The sequence below is a fragment of the Equus quagga genome, chromosome 5, assembly GCF_021613505.1.
Source record: "Equus quagga isolate Etosha38 chromosome 5, UCLA_HA_Equagga_1.0, whole genome shotgun sequence".
NCBI classification, from domain to species: Eukaryota; Metazoa; Chordata; class Mammalia; order Perissodactyla; family Equidae; genus Equus; species Equus quagga.
The window spans coordinates 75,183,939-75,198,192 of NC_060271.1; positions in this window are offsets into that span (position 1 = coordinate 75,183,939).

Here is a 14,254-nt window from a genome sequence, read left to right on the forward strand (position 1 = left end):
CTAGCACCCCTTCTGCTTGCGGGTGATAGGGGAGATGAAACCTCCATTCAATGTCATGTTCCTTTGCCAAGTCTTGCACATCATGACCTTTGAAATGTGACCCCTGATCACTCTGTATTTGATGAGGGTATCTATACATGGTACTCAGGTTCCCTAATGCCCTAATGGTGGCAGCCTGTTTTGTGCAGCAACAAGGGGAAAGCTTAGGATAGGCAGATGCAGTTTTTACACAAATTAAAGCATATTTAGGACCCTCACTCAGAGGGAGAGGATAATATAATCAATTTGCCAATCTTTACTGGTTGGAAACTCTGGTGTATGGTCCCAGACACCTTTGACAGTTGCCTTGGGTGTTGTTTAGAACACACAGGACATGCTGTCACTGCATTAACCAAGTCACTGTATTTCAAGAGCAATCTGTCTTCCTTGACAATATGCCATCCTACTCAGGGACTGTAGTGGCCACTCTTCAAATGCACAGTCTGTTGTATCTACTGAAGCATCAGTTGCTACGACTCATACTGAGCTAAGGTATCAGTTTCCTGATTGCCAGGGGGTGTTACTGCCTTATGAGGGTGTCAGTGCCTTATGGGCCAAGATGAGGAAGACAGCGAGGACTGCCTCTGGCTCTTGCAGGTCAACTCAATGTCCTTCCACATATCCTGACCCCACAAGGCCTTATTCATGATCATCTACCCCTCGGTTTCCCATTGTCGAAGCCATGGGTTAATCCTTTTACAGCAACACAACTGTCAGTGCAAAGGGCTAACTGCTATGGCTGTGTGATCATCAGCCAGACCACTCTGAGTTCAGCCCACTAACTGATGCATTTGTTCTTATTTCCATCAAGATGGGGTCAGTGTTGGGCTGAATCATGACTATAATCCATGTAGAAGGGTTGACCTGACTAGACCCATCTATACAGCAGGCATCAGCAAGAATTTCCCCAACTCCCTCCCTACAGGCCACAAAGGCCCCCAAAGGAATGGAGATGGGGGCATTTGGAGGATCTACACACTCTTCAGGGCTTAGTAGCACCCACATTTATAGACACAGTGGGCTGGCAGACAGGTGCTCCTCTGCTGCAAATAGTCATGCCATTTAGTCAACGTGGCAATTTGAGCCATGGCAGAGGCGGGTGGATTGAACATATTCTCAACCCACGCCTTGATAGGAAGGGAAGTTCTTACCACAATATCCTGTTCCTTCATGAGAGGCTTTACTTGGAGGAGTGCTGTGTACAGGGCTAGGAGCTGTTGCTGTATGGGGGTACATTGGGATTTGCTCCCTTCCAGAGCTGGGACCAAAACTCTAGGGGAACTTTCTCCACCTGTTGTCTCTGCCACAGTGGAAACCCATATCTTTCAGAGTCACAGCTACATCTAACTCAAATGGTAGCCCTGCTTAGGAGATGTCAGGAGCCTTAATCTGCTTCACTATTTTTGCCTTCTCAAAGGCAGCTTGTCCCACATGTGCCCTTTCTTTACCAGGTGGACCAGGAGTATAAGGGATGGAAGCCCTGTGCCAGGTGGGAAATAAAAGTCCTCCCAAACCCAAAATTCCTACAAAGGCTTGCACCTCTTTTGCATTTTTAGGGGTTGGATAGACTTGAAACCTATCAATCACAGCTTCTGGGACAATACACGTCTTACCCAACCAAAAGACTCCCTAAAACTTTACAGTCATGTCTCGGTCTTAAATTTTTTGTGGCTTCATCACCCATCTTTCACTCACAGACGTCCCAGCAAAATCTACAGAATATTCTGCAGCAGCAGCAAGTCTTCACATGTTAACATTACATCATCATCCTAATGTGCCCATTTTCCTGACGTGGGGAAGGAGAACAGGGACAGATCTCAGTCCACCATCCCACGACATATTGTGGGGCTGTGCAGGTAGCCTTGAGGAAGCACTTGAAAGGCCACGGTTACTGCTCCCACATGAAGGTAAACAGATCTTGTGACCAGCAGCCAGGGATATACTGAAAAAAATTTGCTGAGTCCAGTACAGCGTGGTACACTCCTTGGACCATGGCCAAGGTATCTAAGATGGTGGCAATGTTTGGCACAGCCACATGAATGGGGGCACCACCTTGTTCAGTTCTCAGTAGTCCATGGTCATATGCCATGAGGGCTTTTTTACCAGCTATACTCAGCTGTTGAAAGCCCTGTGGACAGGGTACACGATACCCACTAAGTGCAGTTCTTGCATAGTTTCCCCAGTTTTCTTATGCCCCCAGGCAATTTATATTGTTTGACAGTTACCACTCTTCATGGGGAGGGGAGTAGACTTACTGGTTCCCAGTTGGCATTTCCCCTCAGCACTGGTTTGATTACTCTAACTTGGAGGCAGAATTCATGGATAGAGGTTAGCAGAGTTTGACCTTGTAGGATGTCAATGCCAATGTGCTCTCTGGTATTGAGAAATAAAAACCTCATATTCTCATGGGGGAGAATGCCCGATTTGCAATGTCAAAGGGATTTTCCTAACTGTAACCATTTGTCCTCTGTAAACATCAATGGTGCTGAGGGGGCCAAAACACTTTTGAGGGTTACCACGTACTAGAGTACAATCGGTTCCAATGTCAACCAGAGCCATCACCTCTTGTTTATTTCTGGGGGACCAGTGAATAGTGAGCTCAACATGAGGCCTCTGATCGCCTCCAATGGCTTTCGTCTGGAGGCAATCTTGGCCTGCATCCTATACCTGGGGCATGGGAAGCACCCACCCCGAATAGGATTGTATCCCTGAGGCCTCTGCTGGACTAGCTGGAGTAGCAAGGATGGTAGGGGCAGGTAGGGCAGGTCTGAACTGTTATTCAGGTGTTAAGGCTTTCCACAGACAGACCAACAAAGTGTCAGGTTGCCGGTCTGTCTTCTCAGATGGGGTCTGGCAGCAATGAGGTCAAAACCATATTTGCTTCTGGGTTACTTTTATGGGACATTTTACAGTCGATTGGAATAGCCTTTTGACTTCTTAAGCTCCCTCTCTGTCTCAGGTCTTCCCACAGCCAGTGCCTGTTCCCGGGATTTGTCAGTTTCCCCTGGATCAGCACTAGGTTGCCCAAGAACATCAATGTCTTGTCCCACAACTGGGCTCAGCATGGGTATTAACATCCCATACCAGGTGCTGGGGATAGGGGTACTGGAGTATCTTGGTTTTCATTCTTGCAAGGAATATGGCCCAATCAGGGCTTTTGAAGACAGAGGTGTAGATGGTTTATTTCTTTCCCAACCCCCTAAGAATTTGTTGTACCTTCTTCATTGATTTCCAGGGTCCTGCATGCCCAGGGAGATCCTCCTCATTGGGTCAAGTCTCCTTCAGGCTAGAGTAATCCAATCTATATGGGAGTGAGTACTGTGAACCCCCCAGCATGGTGCAGATGCTGCCAGAAGGTAAAGCGTGTAGTGATATTGCTCATTTTCTCTGCCTCCTGACCTGTCAGAGAAAAGCCATGCCACCTGTATCCCATAGTTACACTAACCACACCTGGATACTCTCCCTGGCCTTTTGCTGGAACTTGGAAGCTATATCAATAAACTCAGCAGCAGTATATTCTCTCATCAGGAACGCTTCCTGCAGTGGGGCTGCCCACTGGCTGGGGTTACTGTTGCTGTGCTTTTGCTTTGCTCTGTATTAGTGGTCACATTTGCACAGGGCCTTTTGTCTGTTTCACTGTCAATCACCACAATATCCTCCTCTTTGCTCTCCTCACTTTCCCAGGGATTGGTGTCCCAATTAAACTTTGTCACCAGCTCTTGGACCTTAATCCATGGCAGTTCGGGTCCTCCTAGTTTTGCAAAATGGCACACTCGGGTCTCCAACTAGTGATCCCACTTTCACACCTAGTCTGCAAGCACTGAAGCTAACAGAGTAATGGGCAACCACACGTTCTTCTCTAACCTCAGCTCTTCTTCCAATTTTCTAACTCAAACTTCAGCCTCTAGTTGGGCACTGGTGACCAGCCAATGTGCCCACAGTTGAGGTCAGCCCACTGTGGCAGCCATATGTTTCCCTTCTTTGTTGCACTGTGCTATGCTCAGTCCCTCAAACAAGTGCATTAAACCAATCAGCATTTTGGGGGCATCCCCATATACACGCCATGGTCCATAAGCATCTAACATATAGACCACTCTCCCCACAGAGAGGTCGATGGCCAACCTGGGATTTCCCCTGCAGATTCCCCTTTTTCAAGACCCATTTCTTATGCCTCTTGGCTGGCTCGACAATTGTTAGTTTGAAACCTCAGGAGCTTCCTGGGTGAGATCTGAAACTGACCCCTGTACACAGAGGGCAAAAAGAGACTGAAGAAAGAGGTGGAGCACTCTAGATTGATAAGTGGCAGGTTTAATAAGCAAGGCAACTTACTTACGGAGGCTTGACTTAAGTGGCTCCAAGTGGAGTAGGTCTCCACACCTGTCCGTCAGAATCGTAACGGTTTATATAGAGGTCTTAGCTGGGTTCAGTCACATATTCAGTGCAGAAGGTCTCAATAATACATTATTTTCTCATGTCCTTGAGAGAGCTCCTAGTGGGCATGATGGGCGGAAGGTACATTCTAAGGAGGGGGGAGGGGCTGAGGAGCCTCTGACTGTCTGGGTCTAGCTCTTGGATCAACTGGCAGTCATGTCCTCTCCATGACCTCCCCCAACACCCATGGCTTCCTAATTTTGTCTGTCTGATACATGGCATCTGTCTAGCACCTCACGACCAATTTCTATAAAACCCTCTGTTAAATAAGTGACGATTGCCACCACAGTTCTAGTAATTCAATAAATTGAAAGCAGACACCCCCCCCATATTATAAACGCAATTTTTGAAACTCACTGAAGAATTGCTTCTGGTCAGAGATATGTTTCATGTTTTTCTAGGGAATTCCTTCTCTGGTTACCATAGCGATAACTTCAGAAATTTTGATGTTAACAAAAAAAGCCCAAAGCGATGATTTGATGGATATTCGATTGAGTATTTGATTCCTAGATTGTCTTATAAAACCTTTTCTTTTCAAACAGAATTAATTTTACCTCTTACACACACACCTGAGGCTTATTTTTTAATAAGTAAGGAAAGTGTCACAGTTACTATAGGTGAGGGATGGCTAATTCATTAATTCAACAACAAGGCTTAAAACAAAGCCAATGTGTCTGGCACTGTGCTAGGTGCTAGGGACACAGCTGTGAGCATGATTTTCTGCCCTCTTGGAGCTTACAGCATAATAAGGAGGTGCTGTATTGATCAAGAAAAGTATTCTTTTCTAGAGAGTAATGTATTCATCATATGTTTTCCTTTCCTCCTCCTCCTTTTCTACTACCTTCAGCTTCATGCTTACGTGTAGTATGCTCATCACACACTTTTACGTTTCCTTAGCCTATGGACAGGAAGCAGACTGATTTTGCACTTAAAAAACACAAAAGTAACAAAAATGGCCTGTCTTCTCACATTCTAAAAATGAGACAATCTCCTCAATAAAGTAGTAGACAATGTAATAATTTATTGAGCAAATACTAGATATTCCCAGGGTTAAACAAAAGTGAGATACCTAATCCACTCTCAAGAAGTATATAACATAGTTGGAGTAAAGTCAAAACACATAATTATGAAAGCTATAGAAATGCTAGAAAGTTTTACATAAGTGAAAGATAACATTAAGTTGGAAACAGACAATCAGAAAACACAAAATGAGGTAGTTGGCAGTTGAGAGTTTTAAAAGGTGCAATTGGCATTTTGTGCAGATTTTTGAGGGGGTGGAAAGAGATACATTAGTCATTATGATGGGCAAATAATTTGGTATCTGAGAACAAATGTGTATTTCTAGTTTGGGAGTCCATAGGGTCTAGTGGGTGACAGAGTTTGCTCAGGCATTTTGTGAAGGGCTTCAATGCCCCTGGGAAGAGATTTTACTAAAATTTATAATCAATGGGAATCCAGAAAAAAGAATTAAGTTGGAAAAGAAATATTTTGGGGGGAAGATTAAGTGGAGATGAGAAAAAGGTAAGTTATAGGCCTAGTTATTATGACAAAGAATCTAATCATTGCAGCCTGAAAGAAGGTGAGAATGGAAGAGGGATGGAGTTGGGAAATGCAGGGGGAAGAAAATCCACAGAACTAGGTGATTGGCTGCATATAGGTTCACGGAAATGGAGGTCTCTTCTTTCTCTTCTTCTAAAATGACCCCTCGCCCACGGCCAAATCTACAGTCTTATATTATGATAATATCTATATGATAGACGAAGCACTATGTGAAATCATAGCCTCCTTCATCTGGCTTTTTTTTCTGCTTTGAGAGCTCCAACACCTCTAGAAGTAATAGGAAAAACTGGAAAGCGTTCTTATCCCCGTGGTACTTGAAACAGGGATCAACTGATCTTATTACATTACATTTAAGATTATGAGTGAACAGGCATAGCACACACATAACTGTGATTAAGTAAATGAGTTAAATAATGTGTGAGTTTCAATATGTCATAACCTTAAAAACCTAAATATTAACTAACGAGCAGAATATCATGCTACATATTTGGAATATTAACACATTTGTGTTGTATCCTGATAAATATTCATGCATATGTTTTAGAAATCAATCCACTGAATAATGGTGACATAGACTAGATACTTTATCTCATTTAAGTAAAAGTTTTCCCAGAATCCTGTGGTTTAAATATCATTTTATGCATTTTGGGTTGAGTGATCAATAGAGCAACAGTAGTAAATTTCTACTCTTAGCAGAGAACTATCTTCATTGGAATTGCCTACTCTCCTTTATGACACCTTCCATATGAAAGCTAACACTGTGCTCAATTATAGTCTAAGCTCTCCTTCTCCAGCTATGTTGGCCAACATCAAGCCAGCTGATGAATAGCACTAGTCAAATGAGACCTATCAATTTCCCGTTGGACTTCTAATGAAGGGGATCATATGACCTTCCCACACTCCAACAAAAGTATTTTGTTACTTTACACGTATTTGCTCAGAAATATCCACAGAGAACACAGTAGTAGTACATTGTCCATGCTAAGGAAAGACCTGAAGGGAAATTAGAAGTAAAAGAATAATTAAATACTATTTCCCATGTATAGTTCAAAATTCCCATTAAACAAACACCAGAAGACTATTCAAATGAAAATTTGTTGAATCAAATGTTATTTGACTTAAGTGTCACTAAGTTCATTATATATGACACAATATATGTGTCAGTCTTAATGTAATCTGATTTCCACCGCTTTATCATGTAAATCAAAGCTTTTGTAAAAATTACTATAATGGGAGGGGAAAGGAGACTCTTGAGGCTGTAAGTGAGGCTCTTACATGCTTTATATAGACACATGCATTACAGATTCTGTGAAAAACATTTTGCTCACTCTTTTTCTAGCTCCTCAGTGAATGTTACAACTCAGAAAGATTCTATAAAATGACCTATAATAGGAAAGGGGAAGGAAATTCATCTTAAGGAGGGAAGGCAAATGTCCAGTATGCACATTTTTTATTTTTTCCTGCATCAAATGTTTTGTTCCTTTTACTTCCTAACCCTTTAGTGACTATTAAAGATAACATACAATGGAAATTTCTTTGGTGGTGTCCTTGGCAGATTTTTTAATATTATAAATAACCAACAATAACCAAAAAAATTACATCCCTCCTTCCCTTTTTAAGGTATGGAATTTATGTGTGCTTTCATTCATTCAAAAACTTGCATATTACTTTTCTGTTTCCCTAAGTGAACTGTAAAATCTCTGCAAGCAGGGATTGTGGTTTATTCTTGTCTATATCCTTAATACGTAGAACAATGCCTTGTATATGAATAATAGGTGCTCAATATGTAGAATGAATGGATAAATCTGCATTCATTTCCTATAGAAAGCAGCAGGAGCCCACTAGCTACAATAGTGCTTTGGCTCTGGAGCTCTCTAAAAATGGCATATTGGATTTTTCCTTCAACCCAACAGATATAGCAATTAGCGAGTGATAAAAATGAACCTAATCTTAGCAGTTATTTGATGATGACCTTGTTTGTTCTGATGAGGACTCTCAGCTCGTATTTTAATGCTGCAGCTTACAGCTGCAGCTTTGTGACATGCAAGGCATAATTTGGAGTTCAAAATTGTTTATCAACTTTATAAAGAAATGTGCCGCAATGAATATGAAGCATGGAAGTGTGTAATCTGTAGGAAGTGAGAACATTTTCATTTAAAAATAATTGGAACAATGAAATACTACTCAAAGCTTCAACAAAGGGCAGGGAGTTTCCGTTGATGTGACAAATAAGCCAGTTTAAGTGCACAGAAGTCAGTAGAAATGATAAAGACCTCTGGGGATTTTAATCTTGTTTGTCAAGAAAAGTGTCACAGCTGTTTTTCTAAATCTAGAGAAGATAATCAGTGGCTGTAGTAAATAGAAAATGGATTAAATGGGAGAGTGTTGTTCTCTGAGATACCATAGCTTGTTATGCCAGAAACATGTTAACTTTTGAGAGGAAATAACATACAATGACATGATGAGATGTAATCCAAAGAAGGGTTCGTGTAAGCACATTTCTGCATTTCATACTTGCTAATCACTCAAGTACAGGGGTCTTGTGAAGAATTTGATCCAAACTTTGCTACCCTACAAGGTATTTCCACAGACACGTTATAGATCGGCTACAAGTTCTACCCATGTTCTTGCCTTTGTTTCTACTACATGAAAGAGTAAAAGTTTCTTCTGACTTCTGAAAATGCAACCAACTGTGCTACCTGATTCGTTGGCTGCTTCTTTGAATTGCTATTTTCTTTAGATGGGGGAATATGTGTTTTCTAGAGGTGATCCGAAAGTCTCAGAGGTGACAAATACAATTTCTAAAAGGATGAAAGACAATACCAAAAACTGCTCAGAGTGTAGTCTTTGTGTATATTTCTTATTAAGCAGCTCTTTATAGTGAAGGAATTCTCAAAATACCTCCAATTTTCTTCTTAAACCTTCTCAGAAATTCAGAAAAAAGGGAATACATTTTATTTCATCTCAAATTTTCTAAATATTTTATGTCCATCATTTCTTCTTCTTTCATTTAAGTTGTAACAATGTCATAGTGTACAGTGTGTTTGTGTGTGTGTGTGTGTGTGTGTATGTGAGACTATCTATATTTCTGTATTTTGGGTAATTCATTTTCCTTTGAAATCATTACACTTCTGCAGTGAATTCTTTTAGAATATAACACTTTAGTCATCACAAGCATATTAAATACAAATTAAATATTTTCCACTCTGCTGCTGATTACAAGAAATATCAATTGAAAGGACCTCAATATAACAGGAAAAATTTTTCAAATATCCCCCAGGCCTGAAGTTGTCTTTTCCTTCCAAATTTGCTGTAAATATCTCTGCCCGAAAGAACACAGAGAGAAGAGAACTTTCTGTAGTAACTATTGTAGTATGCAATAGAAGACAGCTATATTGCTGGAAGGCCTTGAATTAGTATTCATATCTTTGTTAGCTGTTTGGAACAAAAATAACGGTAAATATGAAAATGCAATTAATAAATAGTCCATGTTCCAAAACATGGACTTTTGGTAACAAAGACAGAATGAGTGAAATGCTTTTGAACTATATCTCTGTCTTGATTTAAGGAAGCAGAAATTCTGATATTTGAGTTAATAACGCATAAACCATCATGGGGTGAGGAAGTAGCTGCATCATTGAAACTCGAGGATGCACTGAACTAACAAAACCTGGATGATGATCAAGCAGCAAGGACGGATAGATTTCTCTTACCCTTTCCTGTCTAAATGATAAGTTTTTGTGGCGAAATTGATAGTTAACATCTGGACTACACTATAATTAGACCCATATTTTATCAGTAAACTGTTGCAAACATTTCCTAGGGTTAATTGCTTTTATAAATGGTATATAGTTGATTATACGGTGTTACTTTACTTTCAATTCATCATTTCTGACCTTTATAAAGCCTTTGAATGAATAAGCCTTTTTAAGCAGAGGTACCTGAAATCAGACTAACATTATTAGTCAAGTGCTGATGCTAAGTTCACGAGCAATCCTGCTGCGGCAGAGACAACTAACTGTCACCTAGTAATTCCTTCTCTTGGCTTCCTTTTGGTAACAGAACCCCCAGTTCAGCTGGGTGCGTAGCTTCCCAGATAGACACAGTATTTATCGGCCTCCCTTGTGGTTAGGTATGGTGTTGTCATCAAGCTGGGGACAAAAGTCTAAAATGATATATGCAACTTCTGGGCCACATGCTAACAGGAAGCAGTTTGCCCTTCAGTTTTACTCTTTCTCCTCATGGACTGGATGGTAGCAAACCAGATTCTTTCATGTGGGCAAAAAGAGCACCCTCAGAAATGGTAGAGCACTAAGAGGTGCCTAGATGTCTTAACTCAGAAGAATCCAGCCTGGAAAGTCAAGGAACTTGGCCTTTTAATTACGAATATGTAAACCCTCAATAAATATTTTATCTTGTTTAAGTTGCTATTATTTGATCTCTGTTAAAGCAGACAAATCGATGCCTTGGACCAACTTGTAGGATTTGCCTGAAAAGAAACAAAATCAAATAGAAGTTAAGAAGGATAGTCTTCATCAAGCAACTTCTATAGCCTGGGAAGGGACAGATGCTTTGTGATGCCTACACACACATGGGGAGTGCATGCTATATGACGGGGAAGAAGAGATATATAAATCCATGCCAAAACTTCTACTGAGAATAAATATTGACTACAGACTAGCAGTCTCTTTTCTTAGGATGAGCACAAAATGACTGTGGAGATATGACTAATTCAAAAGAAAACTTAGAGGAATAAAAATTGTACAATCTCAAATGCTAAGTAATATCCTATGGAGGGTGATGTCTTCAGTAAAAGAGCTGTATGGGGATGGCCCAGTGGCATAGTGATTGAGTTCACGTGCTACGTTTTGGTGGCCCAGGGTTCACAGGTTTGGATCCTGAGTATGGACCGAGACACCACTATCAAGCCATGCTGTGGCAGGCATCCCACATATAAAACAGAGGAAGATGGGCACAGATGTTAGCTCAGGGCCAATCTTCTTCAGCAAAAAAAGGAGGACTGGTGGCAGATGTTAGCTCAGGGCTAATTTTCCTCAAAAGAAAAAGAAAGAAAGAAAGAAAGAAAGAAAAAAAGAAAGAAAGAAAGAAAGAAAGAAAGAAAGAAAGAAAGAAAGAAAGAAAGAGAAAGAAAGAAAGCCTTAATGTGATGAAGAAAATAACACATTTGCAATGATTTTTAGAACAATTATCATTGGAACATAAGCCCAAATATAGTCAGGGAGCAATTATTTATTGCAGAGAAACAACTTGGAGGATGTTCTGCTTTCTTGGGAAAAAGTACTATTGTTTGGACACAAAGTCAGAGCTCATAGATCTGTTTTTGTTTGTGAACCTTCCAAGTTTCTGCTAGGGCTGGACGTCATGGATTTCTGATGCAACATCAATAAATTTTCAGTAAAATCTTCAAAGAAGTAACCTCCTTATCTTAATTAGAAAAAATATGTTAAACTTGCCACCGACAATACCAATATATAGTCAATCACTGCAAAGAAGTTGATGAAGATATTTTGTCTCATTCTGCTACATAATTAAGAATTTTGCTTTGACATATATAAACTGGGGGCCAATAGAATATGAGCTAAGAGTTTTAAGATGCTTGCTTATTTGATATACACTAGTTAGAGTGAAGCGCCCTGCCTTATTGAACAGAATTTAATATAAAGTTAGAACATTTTTGGATCCCAAAGAGGTCATTATTGAAGCAAAAAGAAAAATTTATAACCAACTTTCTCCTATATTATAATTTGATCACTTGCCCCATTGACAGTGTAATACTGGGAAAAAATTGTGCTCATTCCAAATGAGAAGGAAAAATAAAATGTGTTATAGTTATGATTTACCTAAAATATTTTAAGTGCCCTTATCCTTAGTAAATCAGTTAATTCTCTCAAGTCCATAAACTCAGTAAGATGTAAAAAATATGCCATTGCCATTTGGCAGATAAAACTTTGAAAGCTAAGAAATGTTCGGTGACACTCTCAAGTTCCCAGAGCACATGACTGCTAGAAGTTAGATCAAAAGTCAGGTACTTGAACTTTAGAATTTAAAACATACCCATTTATGTTCCAATTCAATATAACGTGCAGCAGTACCGCAAGCATCATTTGCTGAAATTTTGGATTATTTTAAAATAGGGTAAGTCTAGACTTGTGTGGCCAGCCCTGCTGGTTGTCTACCCCATATACAACCTCCTTTTCTTTATTACTAATAGAATCCAGATTTTATTTGAGGCAGTGATGAACCCAAGTTAAAAATTCTATTTTGAAAGCTCTCTTGAAAATAATGGTGGCCCTGTGACAGAGGAACATACTTATGGCAAAAGAGATATTAACAAAAGTGTATTGAGTAAGACTTGCAGGAATGTTATTATCTTCCTTATAAACAGAGAAGAATCATCCTGCATGTGCTCTTTGATTTGGGTCTTCTCATTCTTTCTACCTGGAATACAGACTTAATATATAGGGGTAGAGCAGCTATCTTTGAACAAACTACATCAACTTGTGGTTATCTGCTTCTGGATTTCGTGTTACAATAGAAAATAAACCTCTTACTGGTTTAAGCTGCAAGATAAATTGGGTTTATCTTGCTTACAACTAAAGAGGCAAGTTTTTTTAATCTCAAGGGAATTATATTCTAATAAGTCTTCTCATTGTTTCTTCCCTTCTTTCCTTCTGTAAATGTTCATTCAGGAAAACATTAAACAAATATCTTAATTACATCTATTATATGTCAGACACTGTCCTATAATAGGGATACAACTTTGAACAAGACAAATTACCTACTTTCATAGAGCTTACTTTCTAGTAGAAGAGATAGACCATAAGTGAATAATGATCAAGTAATTTCAAATCATGTTAAGAATTGTGAAGGTAATACAAAAGGGCAAAATGGCCAAGAATGATTGTGGGGCGATGGTAAATAAGGCAGTCTCATTCAGATAGAAGGACATCTCTGACGGGGAACATTTGAGCATAATCTTGGCCAATGAAGGGAAATAAGCCTGGAAGAAGCAATGAAGCATGAAGAATAGCAAGTGCAGAGGACTGGATGCATAGATAAGCTTGACACATATGAAGAATAACAAAAATCACTGTTGTTAGATATCAGTAAGGGAGATCGTGGTAAAACATAGGGATGAGAGACGGTGCTAGTCACCTCTTATGCCCTGACTTACATCCTCCTGGCTAGGTGGAAAAATAAAGCAGGAAAAAAGTGTTAGTGAGTCCAAGGAAAGTGAATCTTAAGCATGTAGTCAGAGAAGTCCTCATGGAGATGACATTTGGGCAGAGACATCAATGAGGTCAGAGAGCAAACCACTTGCATATCTGGGGAAAGTATGTTCCAGAAAGAAGGAATAGAGAAGGCAGACATTTTCTTGATGAATTCAAGGGATCACAAGGAGGTCAGAATAGTTGGAATGAAATAAGGATTGGGGAGAGTACAAGGAAAAGAAGTCACAGAGGCATCAGGCAGCCAGAGACCATTGAAACAACTTCAGCATCTACACTGAAAGAGATGGAAACTCATTGGAGAGTTTAGAACACAAGACCGACATGAACTTCAGTTTCAAAAGAAACATGCTAGATGCTGCTGTTGGAGGGATTCATAGAGAAGACACGACCTCTGGTTAAACCAAGAGATGGACCTGGTCAATCCAAGGCTTCTTATCCCCTCCTCTGCCCTTGGAATGTATATTTTACCTACTGTTCCCGTAGTCAGATCTGTTTCAAGGACACAACCTTGAGAGTGAGGTGTTGTTGAGACCACCTGGACGGAATGTGTGTGTGACTGAACCCAGTTAAGCTCTCTTTCTAAACTTTAAGATTCTGGTGGACAGGTGCAGAGATCCACTCATCTTGTGGCTGCTCAAGATAAGTTTTCTACTTAAACTACCTTGCTTATTAAACCTGCCACCCACCTATCTGGAGTGGCCTGTCTCTTTCTTCGGTCTCTCCTTGCCCTCTCTGTACAGTAACCAGTTTCAGATTCAACCAGGGGAACTCCCAAGGCTGTAAACCAGTAGCTGGGTTGAGAGTAGACTATAAGGGTCAAGGTAGCAGCAGCAAAGCAGGTAAAAGCTGTTAAAATAAATGAGGATAATAATCTGATGGATCTATTTACCAAGTGTATCATCTTCACATTTATAAACTTAATTTTTTGATTCTTACTCTAACTTATTGGATGCCATGATTCTGAGTTCCAA